Source organism: Microcebus murinus, chromosome 20 (assembly GCF_040939455.1).
Source record: "Microcebus murinus isolate Inina chromosome 20, M.murinus_Inina_mat1.0, whole genome shotgun sequence".
Classification (NCBI taxonomy): Eukaryota; Metazoa; Chordata; class Mammalia; order Primates; family Cheirogaleidae; genus Microcebus; species Microcebus murinus.
In genome coordinates this window covers 40701615-40706996 of record NC_134123.1, presented here as the reverse complement: position 1 = coordinate 40706996, position 5382 = coordinate 40701615, and the positions used below count along the sequence as shown (strand labels likewise).

The following is a 5382-nucleotide window of genomic DNA, read 5'->3' as shown; positions in this document are numbered from 1 at the left end:
CAATCCACCCCGGGCCAGGCCCAGGCCCCTTGGACCGGGCCAGAGAAGGACACAGAGCAGGGTCCGGCCCCCACGGTAGCGGTGCCCGCAGTTCTCCAAGGGCTTGGGGGTTTTCCAGAGGGAGGAGACAGAGGGGATTGATTTCTTCAGAGCCCCCCAAACCACCCCACCCCACCCCACCCCACCCCACCCCACCCATGGGACACATCCCGAGAGACGCCCCTACACTCGCTCCCCTCCCCCATGCGCTGTGCCCCAGCCCTGGCCCTGGGGAATAGGCGGCAGCCCACGCACAGGGCGGGGGGCACAGCTGAAAGGGTTTGTGGGGGAGGGCGGCCCCTGGCTGGGGGCAAAGGTCGAGCGCCCCGCGCGCGCGCGCGCGCGCGCGCGCGCGTGCGCAGTCAGCAGCGGCGGCGCGCTGGGGGTGGGGGGCGGGTAGGTGAAGGAGGCGAGGCGAGGAGAGGAGGGGGGCTGGAAGGTCTCCACCTTGGCGGGTCCACCCGTGGAGGCCCATCTCGCGCGCGCGCGCACGCGTGTGTGTGTGTGTGTGTGTGTGTGTGTGTGGACAGCCCCCCACGCCGCCCCGCCCCTCTCCCCAGTCCCGCGTTGCCCGCCGGACCCGGCCGGCGAGGGGAAGCGCAGAGAGGCTCGGCTTCTTGAGCGGGGCAGGGGCGCCCTCCACCGTCTCCGGCCAAGCCGGCCTGAACGCGCCCGGTCTCGTCTGATCTCCGAAGCTAAGCAGGGTCGGGCCTGGTTAGTACTTGGATGGGAGCCCGCCCGGGAATACCGGGTGCCGTAGGCTTTTGTTTTTTTTGTTTTTTGCCTCTTGTTCTGTCCCCTTTCTGGGAGCGCGGCGGCGGTCCGGGGGATCACCCCCACCCTCAGCGCCCGTCGCGGTGCCTGGCGCCCCAGCCCGCACCGTGGGGCCTCCTCTTGTCCCGAGCCGTGACACCGCCGCCACGCGGCAGCATGCGTGGCATCTGGACTGTCAGGTGTCAGACCAAAGGTCTGGTCTGTGGGAACCGACACGCTGGAGGAAACCTTGAGAGGCTGAGAGGGGAGGGAGTTCCAGGAGAATTCCAGGACGTCATTTTGAGCGAGTATGTGACCAGAACTCGTCCCGTTGCTTTTGGGGTTCTACGGGCTACACGTAGGAATCTTTGGTGGTGGCACTGGATGTTGGGGGATCCGGAGTCACACGCAGACCTGCTCCACAGGCCTCATTTTACTTTTCTTTTCGGATTCATTTTCTGAAAAGGTGTCTCTTATCTCTATGATTACATTTCCTTTTCTCTCTCTCTCCGAGCAGATCATGGGAGTCCACGTATTGAGGTGACATGTATTGCCCGTGCCCCCCTCCCCCCCGTTTTCTGATTCATTTATTTCTCATTTTCTCCCAGCGTATGGTGGGGGTACCAATGTTAAGGTCAGCTGCATCGCCCTGTCCCCGCCTCCCCCCTCGGGTCAGAGCTTCAAGTGCGCCCATGCCCCGGTTGGTGCGCACCCACCCCATTCCTAATGGATGTGCACGCCCATCCCCTCCCCACGCCCGCCCGACACCCACCCGATGAAGGCGATTCCTCTGTGTCCACTTAGGTGTCCATCGGTTCCTACCAATCTGCCGGCGAGCGCGCGCACGTGGCGCTCTTGTGTCCGTTCTTGGGACACTTGGCTTACTGGAACGGGTTCCAGCTCTGGCCGGGAGAACACGAGAGGTGCCCTCTCACCGCTGTTCCTCATAGCTGAACGGCACTCCGTGGTGTCCACGCGCCACATTTCATTAATGCACCCGTGGATCGATGGGCACTCGGGGCGCTTCCACATCTTTGCGATTGTGAATGGCGCCCTAACTGTAACCCTGACCCCTACCCAGCCCAGTCTCCTCTGCCCCAGCCTGAGGCGCTCCTCCCCCGCCAGGCCCGTCACTGTCCTGGTCCCCTGCCTGACCGGCTCCTTCCCGCCCGGCCTGTCACCGTCCTCTGCCCCTGCGTGACACGCTCCTCCCCGCCCGGCCCATCACCTTGGCCCCTGCCTGACTCGCTCCTCCCCACCTCGGGCTCCTCCGTCGCCTGGGCCTTCCAAGGGCTTGGTGTGGACGCTGCTTCCAGGAAGCCCTCCAGGAACCCGGCAGCAGGGCGGCCGCAGCAGTCTCGCGCGGGGCACGTGCCCCCACTGTGCCGCGGGGGCCCAGCCTGGTGTCTTCTCTGAGGCCCTGCGGCTGCCGCTCCCCGCGAGGGGAGAGCCGTGGAGGTGGGGACCGCCTCCTGGTGGGGACGTACACCCAGCTCTCCGCCGCGTCGGATTCCGGGGCTCTCTGTCCTGCCTGCCCGGAGGCCCAGCTGGCCTGCGGGTCCTTAGAGTGGCAGAAACGTCCTCAAGCTGATATTGCCAGTCAGGTGGGTGTCTGCACTTTTGTGCCGGGCACCCCGGGGAGGCCCAGGGGCTGGCTGGACAACGCGGCCTGCTGGGGGTCGGGGGTGCGCTTTGGAGGAGCAACCGATGCCCTTTGGACTTTGCTAGCAGCGTCTGAGGTGTCTCTGAGCCCTGCTCCATGTCGGGGAGAGGAGGAGGAGCAGGAGGAGGAGGAGGAGGAGGAGGAGGTGGCAGGGGCCGTGACCTACAGTCGTGTTCCCGGGGTGGCACGGCATGTGGCTTCTTCCACAGGCTGCTTGGCCTGGGCTCCCTGCACCTGGGCCTTTGGAGGACTGGCCCTGTTCTTGCCGACACTTCCTGCAGGGACCCAGAGCTGGGAGGTTGCATCTCCCAGACCTGGGTCGGGCAGAGCCCCAGCGGGCCATGCCCACAACCTCTCTCAGCACGGGTCCCCCAGAAGGCTTCTTTGGGACCAGGATTCTCTTGCGGGTGACTGTTTAAGGTCTGGCCCCTGGGTGGAGGGGCACCAGGAGTAGAGGAGCAGGAAGGGGAAGGGGGTGGCCAGGCGAGGGGACACTTTGAGGCCAAGTCCAAGCTTCAGCCTGATCCTCCTGGGAACCCCGGGGTGTACATCACACCTCCTGGTTGTCCTGCTCTGAGACCGGGACCCGGGCTTCGCATTTTCACAGCAGCCAGTCGTGGGCTGAGGACACCTGGGGCGTTGGGAACTCCCTGGCTTCTCCTTGGTTTAACATCTGAGCTGCTTGTGAATCGTGCCGCCACACACGCCCGAGTGCAGGTGTCTTCTGCACAGACTGCGGGCCTCGCTCTTCTGAATGCCGCTAGCTCGCCACCCACCCACGGGTGAACCTGGTCAGGGTACTTTCTCTAAGGAGCAGACTCTGACCCCGGCGGGCTACCGGTGTTTTCATTTGCTCCTTTCTTTCTTCCATTTCGGGAAAGGCTTCCTTACTGGGTTTGGAAATCTCCTGTGCCTTTCCTCGCCTATTCTGTCAGCTTTAAATTTCTCTTTCAGTTGCCACCCTCACAGATGTATTAGGAAACTCTTTTCGGAGCATTCATTAGTGAAATGACCCAGATGAAGCTCGAATCCAATAGCTCATCGCCGATTTTTAGCAAGTCCACACCCCGGGGTGGTTGGGGTCCAATCCACCCCGGGCCAGGCCCAGGCCCCTTGGACCGGGCCAGAGAAGGACACAGAGCAGGGTCCGGCCCCCACGGTAGCGGTGCCCGCAGTTCTCCAAGGGCTTGGGGGTTTTCCAGAGGGAGGAGACAGAGGGGATTGATTTCTTCAGAGCCCCCCAAACCACCCCACCCCACCCCACCCCACCCCACCCCACCCCACCCATGGGACACATCCCGAGAGACGCCCCTACACTCGCTCCCCTCCCCCATGCGCTGTGCCCCAGCCCTGGCCCTGGGGAATAGGCGGCAGCCCACGCACAGGGCGGGGGGCACAGCTGAAAGGGTTTGTGGGGGAGGGCGGCCCCTGGCTGGGGGCAAAGGTCGAGCGCCCCGCGCGCGCGTGCGCAGTCAGCAGCGGCGGCGCGCTGGGGGTGGGGGGCGGGTAGGTGAAGGAGGCGAGGCGAGGAGAGGAGGGGGGCTGGAAGGTCTCCACCTTGGCGGGTCCACCCGTGGAGGCCCATCTCGCGCGCGCGCGCACGCGTGTGTGTGTGTGTGTGTGTGTGTGTGTGTGTGTGTGTGTGTGTACAGCCCCCCACGCCGCCCCGCCCCTCTCCCCAGTCCCGCGGAGCCCGCCGGACCCGGCCGGCGAGGGGAAGCGCAGAGAGGCTCGGCTTCTTGAGCGGGGCAGGGGCGCCCTCCACCGTCTCCGGCCAAGCCGGCCTGAACGCGCCCGGTCTCGTCTGATCTCCGAAGCTAAGCAGGGTCGGGCCTGGTTAGTACTTGGATGGGAGACCGCCCGGGAATACCGGGTGCCGTAGGCTTTTGTTTTTTTTGTTTTTTGCCTCTTGTTCTGTCCCCTTTCTGGGAGCGCGGCGGCGGTCCGGGGGATCACCCCCACCCTCAGCGCCCGTCGCGGTGCCTGGCGCCCCAGCCCGCACCGTGGGGCCTCCTCTTGTCCCGAGCCGTGACACCGCCGCCACGCGGCAGCATGCGTGGCATCTGGACTGTCAGGTGTCAGACCAAAGGTCTGGTCTGTGGGAACCGACACGCTGGAGGAAACCTTGAGAGGCTGAGAGGGGAGGGAGTTCCAGGAGAATTCCAGGACGTCATTTTGAGCGAGTATGTGACCAGAACTCGTCCCGTTGCTTTTGGGGTTCTACGGGCTACACGTAGGAATCTTTGGTGGTGGCACTGGATGTTGGGGGATCCGGAGTCACACGCAGACCTGCTCCACAGGCCTCATTTTACTTTTCTTTTCGGATTCATTTTCTGAAAAGGTGTCTCTTATCTCTATGATTACATTTCCTTTTCTCTCTCTCTCCGAGCAGATCATGGGAGTCCACGTATTGAGGTGACATGTATTGCCCGTGCCCCCCTCCCCCCCGTTTTCTGATTCATTTATTTCTCATTTTCTCCCAGCGTATGGTGGGGGTACCAATGTTAAGGTCAGCTGCATCGCCCTGTCCCCGCCTCCCCCCTCGGGTCAGAGCTTCAAGTGCGCCCATGCCCCGGTTGGTGCGCACCCACCCCATTCCTAATGGATGTGCACGCCCATCCCCTCCCCACGCCCGCCCGACACCCACCCGATGAAGGCGATTCCTCTGTGTCCACTTAGGTGTCCATCGGTTCCTACCAATCTGCCGGCGAGCGCGCGCACGTGGCGCTCTTGTGTCCGTTCTTGGGACACTTGGCTTACTGGAACGGGTTCCAGCTCTGGCCGGGAGAACACGAGAGGTGCCCTCTCACCGCTGTTCCTCATAGCTGAACGGCACTCCGTGGTGTCCACGCGCCACATTTCATTAATGCACCCGTGGATCGATGGGCACTCGGGGCGCTTCCACATCTTTGCGATTGTGAATGGCG

The 5382-nt window shown here is 63.9% G+C and overlaps 2 pseudogenes; both read left to right on the top strand.

Moving 5' to 3' along the window:
• The first annotated feature begins 683 nt into the window (after nucleotides 1–683).
• LOC142862863 (uncharacterized) lies at nucleotides 684–802 on the top strand (annotated as a pseudogene).
• Nucleotides 803–4221: 3419 nt separating this feature from the next.
• Nucleotides 4222–4340, top strand: LOC142862771 (uncharacterized; annotated as a pseudogene).
• Nucleotides 4341–5382: the final 1042 nt, after the last annotated feature.